Source organism: Canis lupus, chromosome 11 (assembly GCF_048164855.1).
Source record: "Canis lupus baileyi chromosome 11, mCanLup2.hap1, whole genome shotgun sequence".
NCBI classification, from domain to species: domain Eukaryota; kingdom Metazoa; phylum Chordata; class Mammalia; order Carnivora; family Canidae; genus Canis; species Canis lupus.
In genome coordinates this window covers 31,687,037-31,708,018 of record NC_132848.1, presented here as the reverse complement: position 1 = coordinate 31,708,018, position 20,982 = coordinate 31,687,037, and the positions used below count along the sequence as shown (strand labels likewise).

Sequence of the window (20,982 nt, the reverse complement as noted above, 5' to 3'; positions counted from 1 at the left end):
AGCCCAGAGAGGGGCAGTGACTTACCCCAGGTCACACAGCTTGTAAATGGCAGAGTCAGGGTTTTAACTCAGGATCTCCCTTTCTTGGTCCACTGCGAACGGCACACAGGGAACAGCAGTGGTGAACATAACAGTGACACTAGGCAACCTTTCCCATACCCTTACTCTGTGCCAGGCAGTATAAGTACTTGTTATGGATTTCCCACATAACTTCCATAATCACTCTGTGAAATAAGTTTTATTCATACCCATTTTCTAAATGAGGAAACTGAGACCTAGCAGGGTGAAGATATGGATCCCAGAGCACACGGCTGCTAAGTGGCAGCACTAGGATTTGCACCCAGGTCTCTTCTGACTCCAGAGCCCATGCTCTTATTGATAATAGGCTAACAGGCCATGACACCAGCAGCCAGCCGTGGCCACTACAGATCCAGGGGGAGAAGCCAAAGGACACCAAAATGAGGGTTGAAGACCCACCTTGGGAACTCACATATCTGGAGGCAGGAGACAAGCCCTAGAAACTCAAACCAAGGGCCAGAGCAGGTCAGGGACAGGGCCAAGGGACTGAGGGCTAGAAGGAGAGGATATGGATCACTGAATAACAGCAGTGGCATTCATGTAGTGCCTTCTGTGTGCCCAGCAGCCTAGACTCTCACCGTGTACTAGCTCATTTAATCCTCACAACACCCTGCGAGGTGGGGACATCATTCCTCCACCTTAGTGATGAAGACCCTGAGACAGAGAGAGGTTAACCAACTTGCCCAAGGTCACACAGCAAGTCAGCGACAGTCAGGTTTTGAACTCAGGTCTGGTCCCACTTTTCGCTGCTGCTTTGCAAGCACAAAGCTGCATGGACAGTCAACTGGCCTCCAGGACCCATGTCAAACATGTCTGGGGACAGCAGCGCACTGCTTCATTAGGTGGTTTAGTCCTTCAGGAAATGTGCTAGTGTTTAGAAGCTTCTGGTTTATCTTGGGCTGAGGCCTGCCTCTCCTTGTAAGTTCCCCTCACTGGTCCCAGCTCTGGCCTCCATGACCCAGGGTCACAAACACCCATCCTTGAGAATTGCTCTCCTCTCCGTTTTCAGCACTCCCCGCTGACCTCAGCACATACTCAGACCCTCACCTTCTCTCCCCAACCCCTGGATGAAGACTGAAATGCCAGCATCCCTCCAAATCCGGCTGGTCCTGGCTCCCCAGATACCACTTCCCAGCATGTGTGGCCTCAAACCACACACCCAGGCTGGTCAGCATCTTCTAAACGCACACCCTGATTTTTCACAGAAGTCCTGCCTGTTTTCTGTTAGGCCGGAGCTTATTTTCCCAGCTCCTCCAAAAAATGCCCCTGGGCATATGCTGTCTTGCTCTTTCCAGGCCTCATAAAATGTAGTATTTGCACAGGTGCAAAGGAAGTGCTGTCCAGCTGAGCCTCCCCTCCCCGCTGGCAGGTGTCCAGGCTCCAGGCCTGCTGGCAGCTCTGCCCCTCAACTTTGTCCAGGGCTCCCCAACCCTGCTTTTCAGAATCTTTGCCGTCAGACATCCCCCGGAGGGGTCTGGAACAGAGCAGCGACTGTCAGAGTGAGTTCTGCAGGACAAGCATAGTCACTGGGGGATGAAGTGAGAGACAGAGCAGGATCCATGGTCAAGTGAGATTGAGAAACCCGGGTAAGACAAAGCAATACCAGTTTCTTTGCTGTGGGGTTCCTCAGGACATTGTGTGTGCTCAAGTGCATCAGAAATCCACTTACAGGCATCATGCCAGTCGTAAATATTTATTGAGCATCTATTATATGCCAAGGATTGTTTAGACACTAGGAACACACCAGTCAATCAGATAAACCAAAAAATAAAGTCTTTTTTGGAGACAGATGATAAATAAGAAACAAAAACAAAACAAAAAAAGGCAACATACACAGGATGCGAGAAGGTAGTAAATGCTATGGATTTGAGGATTTTGTTTTTTTAAACTTTTATTTCTTTAACAGAGAGAGAAAGAGAGGGAGAAGCAGACAGAGGGAGAGGGAGAAGTAGACTCCCCACTGAGGAGAGAGCCCAATGCGGGGTTCAATCCCAGGACCCTGGGATCATGACCTGGGTGGGAGGCAGACGCTCAACTGACTGAGCCACCCAGGGGCCCTGGATTTGGGTCTTTTTAAAGCAAGGTAAGAGGGCAGAGGAGGACCAGGATGAGGGGCAGGTTGCAACTTTAAATAAGGTGATCAGAAGAGGTCTCGTCAAGGATGCAGCATTTGAACAAAATATGAAACAACACTATGAAAGACGTGGAATGAGTTGGCAGACCAAACAGCCAAAGGTATACCTGGAATATTGGAGAATAAAAGAGGAAGAGGCACCAGGGTCCTTGGCACTATGGCATTTGGGGCCAGATCATTCTCCTTTGGGGGGCGGGGGGCTGAACTGTGCATGGTAGGATGTTTAGCACAATCCTAGCCTCTCTCAGCAGACACCAGAAGCACCCTGTCACCCATCTGAGACAACCAAAAATGTCTCCAGACGTTGCCAAGTGTTCCCTGGGGGACAACCTCCCCCTCTCCGGTTAGAACTGGGCACTAAGGGATGAAGCCACTCCCTTCGTCTCACATCGATCTCATCCCACATGAACCTGCAGGTGGGCAGCAGGTCCTGAAGTGTTTGAGCAGAGTGCACCCAGACACCGAGCATCCTTGGGCCTCCGCCCGGTCCCACCGCTGGGCCTGCTCCTCCTGACAGTATCCTGAGTGCGTGTCCCTCACCTTCCCAGCAAACGTCGATGTCCTTGGTCTCACTGTTCTCAAGGCAAGCTCCCGGGAAGCTCTAGGGCCATGGAGCACTGAAGCAGGTAAATTGATGGATGGCCAGTATGGACTCGGTTCTGCTGCTTTCCAGCTTCAGGACCCTGCAAAACAGGGATGTTGGTGTTCACCTGCCTCATCCAGCCTCCCGAGGCCTGAATGAGAAAACATTGGTGAATGCATCCAGCGAAGTGCCTGACACAGAGTAGCCTCTTGCAAGCTGGTTTCTGCCTCAACACCTTGTATTAATTTTCTGTGGCTGCCCCAACAAGTGGCCACTAACCTGGTTGGCTTAACACAGCAGGGATTTTTTCTCTCGTGGTTTTGAAAGCCAGAAGTCTGAAATCCAGGCCCTGGCAGGGCCATCACGCTTCCTCCGGGGGCTCTCGGGAGAATCCTTCCTTGCCTTCCCGGGTTCCTGGTGGCACTGGGGCTCCTCGAGTGGTGGCATCACTCCGGCTCCGCCTGAGTCCCCGCATGGCCCTCTTTCCCATACACGCGTGTGTCTCAGTATCCTCTCTTCTTGGACGGATGTTAGTCCTTGCATGTAGGGTCTACCAGAAATCAGGAAAATTGCGACCTGAAATCCTTAACAAATTGCAGCTGCAAATACTCTATTTCCAAACAAGACCATGTTCTGAGGTTCTGAGCGGACATGAACTTGGGGGGATGCTACTCAACCCAGTACCTACCTCACGGTGGGGAACGCAGGCCGGGCCTTTGCCCTGTACCTCTGCTCTGATGGCCGCAGGTCTTTGGCTGACAGCCAGAGCCTCTGCTTCCCCACCTGCAGACGAGACCTTCCTGGGGTTCGGGGAATATTCCAGGGCCGACCTGGGCCAGGAAAAAGAAGTTCGCTCCCTGACATTTCCTGTCCTGGGTTGGCCGGGGGGTCCCTGGGGACTGTGAGGGGCGCGGTGGGAGCCCACGTGGAAGAAGGCAAGGTGGGTAGAGGGGAAGCCTGCCGGGCTTAAGGCTCTCCTCGCGCGCGCGCCAGCCCTAGGCCAAGGCGGCCCGTGCAGGTCAAACCTGGGCCCACAGCGCCCCCTGGCGGTCGGCGCGACGACGCGCCGGGTCCCCGCGCTCACGCAGCCGTGCGCGGCGGAGGTGGCTGCAAATGAATTTAGCATCAGCACAGTTATTTAAATTGTTTTAATTAATCACAGATTGAGCAGTAAATGAACCACTAAGTGGAGTGAGAGAGGAGAACGAGCGAGAAAGAGGTGTAGGGAGGAAGGCAGCCCTCGGTGTTGGCCTAGAGAAGCACACTGACCTGGGGGGGGTGGGGGGAGGCGGGGGGAGGGGGCCCGGGGCTGGAGGCGCGGTTGCGGGGCCCCTGCTCCCTGCGGGCGTCCTCCCTGCGCTCCTCCCCGCAGGCCTCGTCCACCCGCAGCCCCCAGCCCCCCCAGCCCCCAGCCCCCGCCAGGACTGGAGGAGAGGAGCGCAGTGGGGTGCTGCTCCCCTTCGGGAGGACGGGAGCTGGGCTAGAGGGCAGAGCCCCAGGACGGGGAGGAGCACTTAGTAAGAATTTGGTGCTTGCGCAGCGCCCAGCGCGTTTGCACCCATTACTGTGTCTGAAACACGCGGGTGTGACACCAGGCGACCCGCCCCGGCGCTTCCCGCGTGCGCAGCGCCTGGATCCGGCCTCTCCGTCTGCGGGTGGAACTGAGGGAGACAAAGCCTGAGGGCGCCCAGATCTGCGAGGCTTTTCTCCCTGAGCAAGACGTTTCCGAGCTGCTCCTGGCTTCCCCATCTGTAAAACAGGTTCCGCACCGTTCGCTGGATTTCATACAGGATCCAGCACCCTGCAGCCTGCAGGCCTGTTTTCCTGCAACCCATGAGCTGAGAGTGTGTGTCTGTGTGTGTGTGTTACGTTGTTATGTGGTTGGAAAAAATCAAAAGAATAATATTTGATGGCATGTGAAAATTATGTGAAATCTCAATTCCATAAATAAAGTGCTCTTGGCATTCAGCCACGCTCATTCCAAGTACTGTCTGTGGCTGCTGGCAAGACTCCGCAGCAGCTAAGAAGTTACCACAGAGACTGTATGGCCCCAGAAGCCTGGAATATTGACTATCTGACTGTTTACATAAACAGTTTGCCAACTCCTGGTATAACACATCATCGTTTGTAAGATGCACGGTTTTTATGTACCAGCAGCAAGGGAAAACGCTATCAAATCAAACTACACCACAATACCTTTATAGGATCTAGATTTTTTTTAACGTGATATTTATTAAACGTTATTTTAGACTATTTAGACATAGATTTTGTATCACACTTGTGAATACATTGAAAGGAACAAGTGCTCAAAATAAGGTAGATAAGTTACTCCCAAATGTCTTCCTAGCCTGAGACCAGCTCTGGGGAGTCACTTTTTGGCTCAGAATGACTTTTGTTCTGGGTTTGCACACAATATTGTCCTCAGTGTCTCTGTGTAATGCAGCAAGCATGTCTTGAAAGATGGCTTTGCTGTTGTCTGGGGACTTTCTTCCCAGCTGCTGACACTTGATCTGGAAGTTTCAATTCCAGTGTACAGGCTGTGACATCTATGTCCTGACTGCTGCCTGGCCAGTGGTAATTTTAAGACACATCCCAATTTCAGAAATGGTAGAATTGTTGAGGGTGGGTAGCAGAGTGTGACATGAACCATAAACGTTTTTTTAAGATGTTATTTATTTATTTGAGACAGAGAGTGCACGAGCAGGGGGAGAGGCAGAGGGAGAAGCAGGCTCCCCACTGAGCAGGGGGTCCCACATGAGGCTCAACCCCAGGACCCTGGGATCATGACCTGAGCCAAAGACAGATGTTTAACCAAGCTACTCAGGTGCCCCGAATCATAAACTTTTTCAGAATTATAACCATTGACAACTGGCTAGGATACAACAGAAAATAAAGTAGATCCAAGTTCTATTCTCAAAAGCCTACAGTCTAGTGGGTTCAGAAGACAATAGATAAAAAATGTATATATATGGTTTGTATCAGTGGCTGGTGAGTGCTCTGAAGTAAAATAGTGGGATAGGAGGAGGAAATAGAGAGGAAGAGAAGGAAGAGGTAGCGAGGGAGGAGAAAAGTTAGGTGCTATTGAGTGAGGTTGTATCAGGGAAGGCCTCCTGGAAGAGGTGATAATTAAGCAGAGACCTCAGGGAGAGAGGGGATGAGCCACAAAGCCATAGGGAAGAATTTTCAGCAGGTCAGGGGGAGGGAGGGAGGGAGGGAGGGAGGGAGGGAGGGAGGGAGGTAGAAAATGAGGTCAGAGAGGTGGTCTCGAGCCAGATGAAGCATGAAAGAATTCTGGATTTTGGTTCAAATTTTTTGGAAAGCAACTTGGAGACAGGATAGGGTTAGAGCAGAGGAATGGCATGATCTGACATGTATTTTTAAAGGGTGGCTCTGACTTCTGTGGTGTAGACTGCAGGGGCTGAGCAAGAGCAGAAGCCAGGAGACCAGTTCTTAGTTAAGAGGCCAAGGGTGGTTGTGTGGCAGGAACAATGAGAAGTGGTCAGAATTTGAATCGATTTTGTTTTTTTTTTTTTTTTTTTAAATTTTTATTTATTTATGATAGTCACAGAGAGAGAGAGAGAGAGAGGCAGAGACACAGGCAGAGGGAGAAGCAGGCTCCATGCACCGGGAGCCCGATGTGGGATTCGATCCTGGGTCTCCAGGATCGCGCCCTGGGCCAAAGGCAGGCGCCAAACCGCTGCGCCACCCAGGGTTCCCTTGAATCGATTTTGGAAGCAGAGCCAACATAATTGCTGATGGGCAGGAAGGGGGTGCAAGAAGAGGAGGGATGCCAGGGATGACCCCAAGGGTTTGGTCAGAGGGATTGGAGGGGCAGAGTCACCATCTCCTAAGATGAAGATGCCTTCAGTCAGGAATCCCACAAGGGACCCGCTCAGTTTGAAATGTCCGTTAGAGAGCCGTGCAAAGACCCAAGTAGGCATCTGAATGGACAGCTCTGTGTTCCAAAGGAAAGGACCCGACTAGAGACAGTGACCGTGAGCCTGGAAGGGGTCACACAAGGAGCAGGTGTCAGTGGAGTGGAGGGAAGGCTCCTCGGGGGCCAAGCCCTGGGGCCCTCCAGCAGAAAGAGCTCAAAAAGAAGAGAAGGGACTAGCAACAAGGCAGAAGAAGCCACCAGTGAACAGGCTAGGCCACTGTCCCTCATGGGTCCTGGAGCAAAATGAAAATGTAGGACCCCTTGCTCGAAATTTTAAGAGTATCAGGAAGGCCGCAGCAGGTGAATGAAGCTCGGGGTCCTGTGAGCATCAGTGGCTGTGCAGATGCTCAGGTCACACATCTGTGAAGCTGGCCCTGCAGGTGGGGTAGGATGCAGAGTCATGTGGAGTCCCAGAAGCCAGGAGATAAAAAGTATTTCAAGGAGAAGAGAAAGGGGTTGAGTAAATGAGGACAGAGGACCAACCAGGGGGGTGGGGTGGGGTGGGGTGGGGTGGTAAGTTCCTTGTGGGCAGGAGGAAGGAGGCCTGCCTGGAGTAGGCGGGACCGTGTGGAAGTGCTTGTCATCACAACTACTATCTCTGTGAAGTGGGAAGCACGGACATCCCTGAGATGGGAGATGGAGGGGGGGTTTCTGAGGTTGAAGAGGGAGAAGCAAATATGAAACAGTCATCCAGGAAAGTGTTTGGGAATGAGCCCTGTCCTGTACTCCAGTCACTCTCTGCAGTAAGAAGGAGGAGGAGGAGGAGAAAAAGAAAAAGATCATTTTGTATCAAGACCTAGAATACACACATCCCACAAGATGCCATTTAACCATGTCATGTTCAGTGGGCTCTTGCTTTTTCTATTCTGTTTCCTCTCCTTCCTTAATGCTGGTTAGAACCACTAAATTGGTTTCTTGACCTACAGATGGAGCTCGACCTGTAACATGGAAAACAGTGGTCCAGGAAGCACAGTTGCCTTGAACACAGCCTAGGGGCTGGCTTGAGTTAGTGGCCATTGCTGGAAAGGAATACCTGGGTACAGGTGTGGAGGGAGAGAAAGCTGGATTGCACCAAGAGCAGAGTTTTCTCGAGCAGGTGCCGCTGAGCAGGAGGAGGGCAAGCGGAATGGAGTGGACGCCAGGGAGGGATTTTACTTTGGGTCATAGCATCTAAGGAGGGAGTTAAGGATGCAGGGCAAGAGGCAGGGATAGGATGGCAACGTGGGCAGGACAGAGGTTACGGGCCATGGAGACAGGCACCCAAGGGGAGTGACCAGGAAAACAGGATCAGTGGCTAAAGCGTGGAACTGGGGGAGGGACAGTTGCCAGGTATTGGTGAAAACAGGGTCTGGGTGTAATTATGGGGATGATGGCTAAGGTAGGGGTGAGGACAAGTTCGCTTGGAGAAGAGAGAAGTTTAAAGGACCAAGAGGCTGGGTGATTGGGGGGATCCTCTCTGCAGACTAAATGCCCCCAGATTAGGCCCCCGGAAGCCCATGTTGGAGACAAGGTAGGAAGCCGGGGCTAAAATAAAAGCTTCGGCCCCTGAGACATGAACTCGGAGTCTAGAGATGGCTGTAAGGAAGAAGGGGCGGCAAGAGGCTTTAAAGGCCTAGTCTGTGGCCTACCCTGGGCGACAAGGATGGGCAGGGAGTCCCCGCTGTGCACGGGGTGTGAGTGACCGGAAAAGCCAACTGGAAAAGCAGCCAGGGGCCCTGGGGCACTGGGGGGTGGGGAAGGCAGGGGATGCAGGTGTCCTCCAGAGCAGGGGCGCTGGGAATGCACTGGGAGGAGGCTGAGTTCCCGGGGAACCTCGCTGACAGCGTCGCCAAGTTCCAGAAGGTACAGCCAAGGGGTCCAGGTGGTGGGGTCCTCGGGGCATGCGGAGGTGAGACAGTCTGCCCAGGAGGGAGGAATAGCTTATCACTGACCTTATTTAGACTCTGTAGGTGCATGGTGATAGTAAGAAGCAGGCTGACTTATATTGGGGGGGGTGTCTTATTTTTAAATTCTCTCCAGTCGTTCTTGTCTGAACCCGGCTGACAGCTGCCTCCGACTCCCTTGGGTGTGCTGCAGGTTTGGGGAGGCCAGGGATGTGTGGCATGGAGACAGATCTGGGACCCCGAGAGCAGTAAGGTGGGTTTAGCCACTCCGAGGCTGGAGTGGCTAATGCCCCAGCCCCCGTGGAGCACCCCCACTGTGGGGCTTCTGCACAGCTGCTCCCTGAACCTTCACAACCAGCTTGGGAGCTGGGCTCTGAATAGCACCATATTGCACAAAAGGAAACTGAGGCACTGGGAGGTCCATAACATGCCTGAGTGTCCACAGCTTCCAAGTAGGAGGGTTGAGGCTCCCACGGAGGCTGCTGGCTTCAGAGTCTGTCCTCCAGGCCCTGTGCGGCCCTGCTTCCCTCAGGGCTTCCCCGTGATAATCGAGGCTTCTGACTTCTTGTCGTGGCTGCTGTACATGGGGCTGTGGTTCCCTCCTGAACCACACCAACGGCTGTGTCCTTGAGCACAGAGCCAGCTCCGCAGGCCCGAGGACCTCAGCGTGCAGCCTCAGGAGCACCCCCCCGCCTCACATCTAATGAGGATGGAGAGGGACGGGTTCCCGAGACACAGCAGGTGACCGCTGGACACAGGGTGAACACAAGAGTCCACACCTGTTGTCGGAGATGCTAAAGTTCCTCATCTGAAGCAGATCAAGTTGGGGGATCATAACTAGCATCCAAAGTATCCCAGCTGAATGTCCAGGAGGGCCTGCTGGGCACAGGGTCTGGGGCAGAATAACCCAGAATGTGGGGAGAAGCCAGCCTCGCAGGGTCGAGCCTCAAAGAGATCTGGCGGCCAGGCCGTAACCCCGGGGGTGGGGGGGTTCAGAAAGTAGGGCAGGGCCCCGTATGGGACCACTGCACGTAGAGCAAGGGCTGCGGGTGCAGCCTCAGGCCGTTTCCGTCCAGGCCCGTGAGGAAGAGTCAGGCGCACCAGCCTGAGGTGGACCAGCCCATCCGGGCCTGACCTCCGCCAGCACCAGCTGGGTCCTTTAGACCAACATCTGAACTCCCCTCCGGGCCAGCTCCCTTCTCCACAATGTGGGGATGGTAAAGCACTTGCTGGAGGGCTGCCACACAGACACGGGACGTGATTCTTGGAGGCACGTGGCACACCTCATGTTGAATAAGTGGCAACTTGGAATATTTTTGGCCTCCTTTGCTCCCCTAGGCTTGGCCCACACTCCATGCCCTTCCATTGCTGCGTGTCCAGCTTATGCACATCCTTGAAGTTGCAAGCTAAGACATCATCTCCTCCAGGAAGCCCTCCCTGCTTTCTCCCCCTCCAGGTCTCAGTATATGTCTCCTCTGTGCTTCTCCCTATCAAGCTTCGGTCACCTGCCTCTTCAGCCCCTATTAAAGCATGGGGCAGAGCTGTATTTACCAAAACTGGAGGCCAAGGGAGTGGTGAGAAGGGCTCATGCTACATGCTCTGGTGCCTTCTCCCACACACATTCAGATCCTACTGGTCCCCAGACCTGTTTTTTGTTCGTGCAGCAAATTTGTTGGAGCTCCTGTCATATCCCACATCCTGCTCTTGACATTGAAGATACAAAAGTGAACAAGGTGGTCGTAACTCCTAATATCTTTGTGTCTGTTGTGCTCGGGCAGCAGAAAGAGACACACTAGGAAATATATAAAACATAAGATAACTGTGGATCAAGGTAAGTTTTAGGAAGGAAATGAAAGCATGCAGAGAGGGACTAGGGCAGGGAGTTCCTTTAAATGAAGCAGTCGGGAGACACATTTGAGCAGAGAAAGGAATGGGTGGTGAGGGGGAGGAGGAAGCCAGGCCAAGACTTCCCCTGTAGAAGGAACAGGCAGCAAGTGCAAGGGTCCTGAGGCAGGGCCAGGCTTGTGTTGGTGTGTTGAAGAAACTGAAGGAAACAGGAAGGTGTGCTCAGGGAGCAAGGGGAAAAGGTGGTGGAGAAGCCGATCAAAAGGAGCACATAGGTCAAGGTAATCCAAGTGCAGTGAGAAGATGTTAGAGGTTGTAGACAGGTTGTAAGCATGATCCAGCTAATGTTTTTAAAAGGATGGGTAAGGGACGCCTGGGTGGCTCAGTGGCTGAGCTTCTGCCTTTGGCTCAGGTCATGATCCCGGGGTCCTGGGATCAACTCCCGCATTAGGCTCCCCGCAGGGAGCCTGCTTCTCCCTCCACCTGGGTCTCTGCCTCTCTCGCTGTGTCTCTCACGAATAAATAAATAAAATCTTTAGAAAAATAAAATAAAAAATAAAAGGATGGCTGATGGAGGGCAAAGAGAGAAGCCGGGAGGCCGGTCAGGAGGCATTCATGGTTGTCCAGGCAAGAAGCAATGGTGACGAATAAGCGAGTGCTGGAGGCCGGATAAGCGTGGGTTGGGATGTATTTTCGCATCTGAGACGACAGGATTCTGAGTGTGGAGGGTAAGGAGGAGGTCCCAGCTGCAGCCAGGAGGTGGCTGCCTTCTTCCCAGCTTTGATCCTGCTGGAGCTGCCCACCTGAGCCCTGCCTTTCATCCCACAGCCACCCAGTGGACGGATGACTGCGGGCCTGGTGTGCTTTTTTCTCCCCGCCCTGCCATCCGGAGCTAACACCAGCACACGGAGTTATTCATGAGCCCAGTTCTCCTCTTCCCTGAGAATTCCCACAGCTTCTGCCTCTGTCTGAAGTCACTTCCCGTTAATATAAATAAATAAAATACCCAGAGCCAACCACAGCTCTGCCCCACGCTTTGCCATTTGCAGAGGGACTTAACATACTTTATCTCCTTCAAGTCTCAGAAGCCACGACAACGCCTGATATGTATTGAATACTTACAAGCATCAGGCTCAGTGCTTCACTTACTGTTCTGGGCTGAATCGTGTCCTCTCCAGAAAAGGTGTTGAAGTCCTAGCTCCTAGCCACCAGGACCTTATTTGGAAATAGGGTCTTTGCAGATGTCTTCAAATTAAGGCAGAGGTCAGTAAGGCAGGTCCTAACCCAATATGACTGTGACCTTCTAAGAAGGGAAGAGACCCCAAGACAGATGAGCAGAGGAAAAAGTTTCATGCCATCAGAGGCAGAGATTGAGGTGATGTGTCTACAGACCAAGGGACACCAAGATGGTACAAGCCTTGGGGGCAAGGTCGTACTATGACCAGAAGACAGAGCCCGAGATGGGTTTCTCCCAGACCTTTGGATTCCTAAATCCCTTGGCTCTACAAGCTTGCCTTGTTCACATTCTTTGACCTCAATGCCTCACTTCTGAGCAGTGATCACACTTTTTAAAGGGTCCTTGGGGGCACCTGGGTATTTTTGCTTGTTAAGCATTGATTCTTGATTTTGGCTCAGGTCATGATATGGAGCTCCACGTCCAGCCCCATGCTGAGTATGGAGCCTGCTTAAGATTCTCTCTCTACCCCCAACCCCAATCATGCACTGTCTCCCTCTCTAAAATAAATCAATCTTCAAAAAAGAAGAAGATGAAGGAAAAGAAAGAGAAAGAAAGAAAGAAAGAAAGAAAGAAAGAAAGAAAGAAAAGAAGAAAGAAAGAAAGAAAGAAAGAAAGAAAGAAAGAAAGAAAGAAAGAAAGAAAGAAAGAAAGAAAGAAAGGAAGGAAGGGGAGGAACGAGGAGGAAGTCATCCTATGGAGTTGAGGAAAGAAGAAGGAGGAGGCAGAGGGAGGTCCCAAATCCAGTGCCAGCCTCTGGAGTCCATCTCCACGCCTTCCTGCCACGTGGATTCCATCTGTCTGCACTGGGCCACGTGGCGGTCTGTGACTGGACAGCTCATGCCCAGCCGAGAGGCCTGGGAAACCCAGCTCTGTTACTTACCAGGCTCTGCCCCCAGGGATGCCTCTTCCCCACTGGCCGCACGCCCTGCGTGGGTGGCAGCAGCTCTGGCCGCGGAGGAGGGAGGGTACAGGAGACCCAATCATCTTCCACTTCTCCAGCCCAAGACCCTACTCAAAGGACCTGGACCAAAAAAAGGATGCTTTTGACCTCCCCAGCCATGAAAGGGAACTCCGGGATGGGGAAGAGATCTCCAACCTGTGCAGAGTGACTCTGACGTGTGTGTGGCCCTATCTCCAGTGATTCCTGGGTGTGCCAAAAGTATTGTCCACTTCATCAGCCTCCAGGGGCCCGGCCAGGAGGTGGCCAGCCAGGGCCGAGCAATCCAGAGGCCTGTGTGGGCCTGGGCGCAGACGGATGCTCCTCTGGTTTCTTCCCTATTAGCCCTGTAATGTAATACACTGTGCGTAATTGGTACATGAATCCAGAGACGCACTCCCTTCATGTTCCACGGGGCTTGGTGGAAACCTCCCTGTGTCCCTCTGCCTCGCTCGGGCACTTCTCCAGCTGGACTCCCTGACATTTAAGAGCAGATACGTTGTTGCAGCCTCTGAAGTGGGGAGTGACACGTTCTCAGGCTGTGTAAGTGGCAGCGATTCAATCACCGGTGGGGCCAGCCTCCCTTTTCTTTCCTAGAAAACAGGTTTGTTTCTAGTAACACAAGGAATGGGAGAGGCCAGGCGGGTGCCAGTTGGGACAGGTGCTGGCAAGCGGGGCCCACTGTGCTTATCCAGGGCTGTCTCACTCCCTGCTGCATCACCACCCCGGCGGCCTCCCAGCCCTGTTCTGCCGGTGGGCCCCACAGCGTCCCTCAGCCAACGCTTCTGTTCTAGCAAGGAGGCAGTGCAGTGGGAAAAGTCTGGGTTTGGGAGGTCCACAAACCCAAATTTAAATCTAGTTCTGAGTTCCCAAGCCAGGTGACTTTACCTCTCTATACCTCAATTTCTTCCTCTGTAAAATGGGCATGTCATACCTCCCTCCCTGGCTTGTGGTCATGGAATCTCCCAGAAGATCTGGCACAGAGTAGATGCCCAACAAATGTCCATCTGATGATGCATCACTACGTCTCCCCGCTCCAGCCCTGGCCCCCACCCCATCGAACAGTCATGACCTGTTTTCCATTATGTCAAAGAATGAACCGAGGAAATTGCCCCGGGGGAGGCCTGGGCTCTTCACTCCAAACACACAGCTGTGAAGTCAGTGATCCCCAGGGTGGTTCTCATGCAGTTCCTTCCATGAGCAAAGACAAGAATCATCAATGAACTGGCCACTTACAGAGACATCCTGCCTCAAATGTCCCACTCCACTTGACACCAGGGCCCCTCGTGGCCCAGCGCACCACTGGGCCAACCAGCCATCAATTCCACAGACTGGGGGGTACCCACCTCCCCTGATGCTGTGCACATGATGTGCACATTAATTTCATGTGAAAATGCAAATCTCACAAATGAGGCGGGATCTCTCGTGAGACCAACAAGTGATATTAGAGGATGGTTCAAATCACACACGATGTCTTTGACAAATGCGTAATCAAAGCAGGCTCTACAGCTGAAGTCCCTACTTCTGCATTTACTAGTCGCACAACACAGAACAGCCGACTTTACATCCCCCCTCGCCGTGCCTCAATTTCCTTAGAGCACACATGTAATGACGTCTCCTACTGCGTACAGTTGCAGCAAAAATAATTCCAAGAATATAAACAAAGAGCCCTGTACATGGCGAGCACTCAAAAAATGCTAGTTATTAGTACTGTGTAGAAGGGTTAGGCCTGATAATAATGAAAAAAAAGAGGAATTGAATGAGGATAATGAAGAAGTACCTCAAAAGAGAATAATTTCAATATCAAAGTACAGAGAGAGGCCCTTAGGAAAACTTATGATGCCCTCAAGCATTTTTGCAAAAATGACCCTCTCTATAGTGGTGGCATGAAAATCTAATAAGAGGTGAAGGTTGTCCTAACAGACCATTATACCATTTTGTCAGAAAAAACCCACCAGAAAGAGAAAATGTGGTTCATTCTTTGTTCATTCTAAAAATTAGTGCTCTCTTTTAATTATAGTGAAATAGTGTTAAACATAAGATACAATTTTCTGGCTTTCATTACATTGAGCTTCATGTTGCAGAGACAGGTTGGTCTCATCCAAGAGGGTGACACATGCAGCTGGCATTGAGCAGAAATGGAGCTGAGGTCCTGATGCGGGGTTGAAAACTTGCCCTTGTGTGACATAAATACCCCTATGTGGCTGGAGAGGGGGCCCAGGCCAGGGGCAACTGCAAGCAGGAGAATTTCCTTCTTTCTTTCTTTCTTTCTTTCTTTCTTTCTTTCTTTCTTTCTTTCTTTCTTTCTTTCTTTTTTTTTAAATAATTATTTATCTATTTGACAGAGAGAAGGAGAGAGCACGAGTCAGGGGATGGGCAGAGGGAGAGTCTCAAGCAGACTCTGTGCTGAGCCGGGAGCTTGAGCCCAGGACCCCAAGATCATGACCTGAGTGGAAATCAAGAGTTGGCCACTTAACCGACTGAGCCACCCAGGCGGCCCCTCTTTCTTTCTTCTGATGGATAGATATTGTGCCAGATACTGGTCTAGATGCTCAGGATACTGTCATGAACAAATAGACAAGAAAATCCCGACCTTCATGGGCTTACAATCTCATCGGTGACAGTGATAAGGGATAAGCTCTAAACCGCAGGCATACTAATCAAGTAAATGACACAGCACGTAGGAAGGAGCTAAGTGCTCTAGAAAAAGAAAAGGAGGCCTGGGGATACCAGAGCAGAGATGAGCAGGGAGGGCCTGGCTGAAAAGGTGATGTTGAAGCAGACGAGAAGGAATTAAAGAGCCAGCCTTGAGGCCATGTGGGGAAAAGCATTCCAGACAGAGGGAACAGCAATTCAGAGGTGCCAGTGTGTCTTGTGTGTTCAGAGGAACTGCAGGGGTCCTGTGTAGCTGCAGAACGGTGGCCACGGGGGTCAGATTTCACAGAATTTGGGGGGCTGTTGGTTCTCCTCTAGATCCATGGGGAGCAGGACAGGTGCTGGAGCAGGGACATGAGCGATGGTGTCTGTCTGGAACATTCAGACCAGAGAGGAAAGGAGAAAATCTGGGGGCCCAATGCAGAGCTGTCCATGGCAGGGCCACAGCTGGCATCCCCCAGAGGACAGCCGAGACGGTGGCAGGAAGTGGCGGGTTTCCACACACGTCTGAAAGGTCTAACCGACAGGATTTGCTAAAAAGTTCAATGTGGGATATGAGGGGAAACAGCTGGGTAATTCCTAAGATTTTGGTTTTGGCCAGTTTGGGCTCAGGCCTGGAGCCTGAGTCAGTTCCCCAAGCTGAAGCGCCAGCACCCAAGTGGGCAAGGGAGCGATGAGTGATGGAGTCAGTGCCTACCGCAGTACGGCCACCCGCCACAGGAGGCCTTGAAACACTGGGGACCTCTGTGCACTGGGCACCATGCTATGCTCGATGGTCTCATTTAACGCTTACAAGCCCGTGACATGGGCATGATGAGGCCACTTAAGAGAGGAAGGACACTGAGCCCAGAGATGTCACCTAATGGTACAGCTGGCAAATGGCAGAATGAAGACATGAACGCGGCCTTGTCCGACTTACGGTCTGTGTGTCCTGAGCTGCCGTGTAGCCCTGCCCTGCCCCAGGCCAGGCAGCTCATTTCTCCTCTCTGGCCTGCTGCCATGTGCAACAGATGACACCAAGGGGCTCCCCAGCTGTAGCATTTTCTATGCTGTGAAGTCAGGAGTCTCCTGACTCAGGTGCTGGCGGCCTTGGCTTTCCCACTAACTGACCCAGGGACCTTGGGAAGCTTGCTTCCTCGTAGGCTGAAGTTTCCTATTGGAGCCAGATGGTCCCTCCAGGCCTTTTCTGCTCGAAAACACTTTGTCTTTTCCAGAAAGTTCCAGAGGGCACCACGGTCCCTTTCAGAGTGAGCAACAGATCGCACTGCCTTCTACACAGAAAACCTCCCAGAGCAGCCCTGTGAGGCCAGCGCCACTCCACCCGCCCTTCTGCCTGTCGCCGCGCGCTGGCAATGGGAGGACCTGCGGGTTGGTGGCATCAGGTCACACACACTCGGGGCTCCTCTCAAACCCACCTCACGCCGGGCCTGCTGAGCCCCAATGCATGCTCCCTTCATCTCTTCTATTTTCCCTTCATCAATCAGGAAAAGAGCAGCTCAAGTCAGGGCTTCATTCCAACCACAACGAGGTCTACAAACACCGCCAGTCCCCAGGCACCATCCCCGGCGCTCCCACGACAGCCACACACCTCGTCCCCACTGGCCCTCACAACAACCGAGGAGGGAGAGTTGTTTTATGAGGACGTGGCAAGGAGGGTGTAGCCAGGCCCAGAGACAGGGTCCTCTGCAGAAATATCCCACCTCCCACCACCCCATGCCCAGCTCTGGGCACACTCACCTGCATCTTTTCTTCAGCCAAACCCCACTGTCCGCATTACTGTCCCCACCTCCACAACACCTCCTTCTCCCCATCCTGTCAGAGACTGCTCAAGTGCCACCGCCTCCAGGTAGTCCTCCTTGATTTCCTAGGAGGGTGGGGAGCAAATCTAACCTTCCATCTGAAACCACAGAGGTAGTTTCATCTTTTTTTAAATAAATACTGTATATGTTGAAGATGTACAATGTGATGATTTGATGTGCATATACACAGTGAAATGATTACTAGAATCAAGCAAATGAATGGGTCTCCTCACTGTGTGTATGTGTGTGTTTGTGTGTGTGCATGTGTGCACATGTGTGCATGCACGAGTCTATGTGTATGCATAAGTGTATGCATATGCGTGTGTGTATGTGTGCATGTGTGTGTCTATGTATATGCATGTGTGTGCACGTGTGTGTATGTGTGGGTGGGTGTGCATGTGTGCGTGTGTATGTGTATGTATGTGTGTGCGTGTGTTGAGAGCACCTGAAATCCACCCTGCTGGCCCATTCCCAGGACCCATGAGGGCGCTGTCCTCGGTGGTCACGGTGCTACACAGCGGACTCTGGACGCCTCTGTGCTGCATAATCGCAGGCCTGTACCCTCTGAGCAACAGCCCGCCCGAGCCGCCCTCCTGCCTGGGAACCACGGCCCCTCTGCTCCTGTGTTCTGTGGACCTTCAAATTCCCCGTGCAAGGGAGATCGCGCGGTCTGCTGGGGGTCACACTCAGCATTGGTTTTGAGGACGAGAGGTGGAGGTGGAGAGGGCTGTCTGGTAGGGTGGGGCTGCGTTCACGTCACCCCGCCCCTGCCTTTCTGTACTGGCAGCCAAGGCGGGACACTCTCTGGGTGTCCTTTTCTCTTGAGGCCTCTGGGACTTTAAGTAACTGATCCATTGTGTCCTTTTCTCTTGAGGCCTCTGGGGCTTTAAGTAACTGATCTGTTTGGGGTACAGTGCTAGTTGCAGCAGCCAAGGCGGCCGGAGTACGTTCCACAGGCCGGCCACTGCCCCTGTGTGTTCAGTCCTGGTGACAGCCCCGTCACCTGAGTTCCGCAGGCAAACCCACCTTACAGGAGAACAGACGGCCAGGAGCACAGTGTGGGAATGACTTGCCTGAAGTTTCCTGCCTCCTCTCCTTTGCTGTGTGGCTTTGGGCAAGCCATTGAACCTCTCTGATCTTCGACAAGTTATTTGACTGCTTGTGTGCCCTGGTTTCCTTCCGGAAAACCCCGTGTGTATATAATACTCAAAAACAGATAGAGGATTTTTTAAATCAGTATCACCTTCACCATCACTACTCGATACAATTACAGACTTGCCCAAAGAGATAAGAGGGTCTCAGCAAATATTCCAGGAAGGAGGGAGGGAAGGTAGGCAAGAAAGAAGGAGTGAATGAAGAATGAACAAATGAATGAATGAATGAATCAACACCACCCCCCAGAGAAATTTCTGGATTGCAGAAGAGGGGCAAGAGGACATGAAGCGTATTTAAATGATACTCCCGAGAATAGAGCCTGTGGGTGCAGAATAAACAAAGCCCCACGTGGCTGTAGCTCCTGCACAGCCCTGCAGCCCTCCGCTGATGTCTCCCTTCAACCCCCAGAGCACCAGTCCTACAGCCATTTGCGCCCTGATGGATGGGGATGCAGATGGAAATGTCAATTGATCATAATTGGTCCATAAATGGACCCCATAACACAAGCTATCACTTTCAGACCCCAGGGATGTGTTATTAATATTTCTAATTTATGGGCTCATTTGAGAAGTCATCGGGGGTGACAAACCTAATAAATCGTGGGTTAAAAGGACTCCAGACTGCAGCGCACGGGGCCTGCCGCGCGATGGGTGGTAGCCGTTGAACTTTTGAGACAATCATAGCAACTGTCGCCAGGGAGACAGGCTGCAAAAGCAAGTCTGGAGTTGGCGGCAGTGACAGCTGGAAGCAGATTATCAAGAAAGGACAGGATTTCCTGGTCCAGCCAGGGTGGCGGGGGAAGAAATCGCCAGGGGCTTTGCGCCTACCTGTGCTGCCTGGGTCAGCCTTCCGCAAGCACACACACCAACGCCGCAGCCGCCCTCGCCCCATTTCACAGACAAGGCTCAGGGGCAAGTCACTCGCTCAACTAACAAACACTCAGGCTGGGATCCCAGGGGGGCAGCAGCCGCTCAAGGGTCGGTGCTCACACCCACGTACCCCTCTGGCCACTGGGTCCCATGGCCCCATTCCACGAGGGGGGCACTGAGCCCCAGTGATGCAGCCACCGGCAAGCATGTCAGTGACAGAGCTGGGATGAAGACTCGGGCACCTCAGTGTCTGTCTCTCGCTCTTTCTGAGGGGTTTCTCTCCGGCACGTTCCCTCCATTCTTGTCTCTGCTTTTATCCCCACTTCTTTTTTTAAATAAAATATATTTATTTGTTCATGAGAGACACAGAGATAGGCAGAGACACAGGCAGAGGGAGAAGCAGACTCCCTGTGGGGAGCCCCATGCAGGACTCGATCCCAGGACCTCAGGATCATGACCTGAGCCAAAGGCAGACGCTCAACCCCTAAGCCACCCAGGCGTCCCTCCCCACCCCCCAACACATTTGTCACCTGCCATGCTTACATCTAATTGAACTGCAGCATGCTCACATCCATGAGTTGAGGCTTGGGGCTTACAGCAGCTTGTCCCCAGGAATGAGGACATGGACATGGACTTGCAGGCCGCTGGTGACACCCACACCTCAGTGCGCTTGCTGAAACTCTCCCTCTGGCCACACTCCCTGACCCCGCCAGTCACAAGGCCGTGGTACCACCTACCTTTGCACTTGTCCAGGCTTCCTCTGCCCGGGGCCGGCCAGCTGCCCTCACACGGATACATTCCTGACGGTCACGGGCTTTGTGCCTCACCCAGCCGTTGCACATCTCTGCTTCAGCGTGTTCAGTGTTCATAATTGAATCTGTCACCAGAAAGTCCACCTGACTTCCCTCCTCTGGGTTTTTAGGGGTCCTGCTCATCATCGCTCCCAACTGCGAGCTGCAGTGCAGGCTATGGTTGTGTACCTCATATTCACACTTCCCTTCTTGTTACCGATAGAATCCTGATTTTATTCGGGCTGGCAATATTCCCGGGTTCTTAAAGGCTGCATTTCTCAGCCCTGCTTACAGTTGAGAGGGGAGATTTAAGGGGGCGAAAGAGAAAGTTGCTCTGAGGGGTTACCTCCAGAGAAGCTCCTGATGGGGACTTGAAGCAGATTAAAGAATGCTCCTTTATCCCTTCCACCTGGAATTTGAACCTCATGCCTGGAGCCCCAGCAGCCCGCTTGGACTGTGAGGCAACCTTGCCAATGGAAGACGATACTACGGCAGTAGACCCTGATGACAGTGAGTCTGCTGAGCACAGCACTGGCCTGACAACCCCGGGGGCTCCATTAGCATGACAGAAAAAATAAATTTGTATTTTTTAAGACATGTATTTCTGTATTCTGTGACATCCGGCTGTGCACGATGCTGTCTAATATGCTAACTCATGCATTTTCATTCAGCAGACGCTCCCTAAGCACCTGCTACGTGCAAGCCACTGTGTTAGGCGTGTGGTATGAAAAAGAAGGCACAGCTCTTGCCTTCAAGGGTCTCATGGTGAGCGGGATTCCACAGGCAAACTATGGTATGATAATCTGCCAATAGAAAAACCGAGAGAAGTTTACTTGGTATGAATATTTTATTGAGCAAGAAAGTGTGTTTGTGAGCAGGAATCCTTCAAACCCAAAACTGGCATGAAGCTCAAAGGCACGATGTTACAGGATGCCTTAGACAGAGGCAGTGAGGAAGCTGCCCCACGTGCACAGTGATTGGTTATTACAACAGGGTTTCCAGAAGCTGGGGTGTGCTTAAAGATGATTATCCCCACCATTTCAGGGAGATGACTTACATCCCTTTTATGGCCGCCAGAG

The 20,982-nt window shown here is 52.3% G+C and overlaps 1 long non-coding RNA gene across 1 annotated transcript; it reads right to left on the bottom strand.

Moving 5' to 3' along the window:
• Positions 1 to 1,943: 1,943 nt before the first annotated feature.
• Positions 1,944 to 3,656, bottom strand: LOC140642232 (uncharacterized). The gene is made up of 2 exons (XR_012038731.1): positions 3,075 to 3,656; positions 1,944 to 2,895 (listed from the first exon to the last, which is right to left on the bottom strand). It is a non-coding gene; the product is annotated as an uncharacterized lncRNA (long non-coding RNA).
• Positions 3,657 to 20,982: the final 17,326 nt, after the last annotated feature.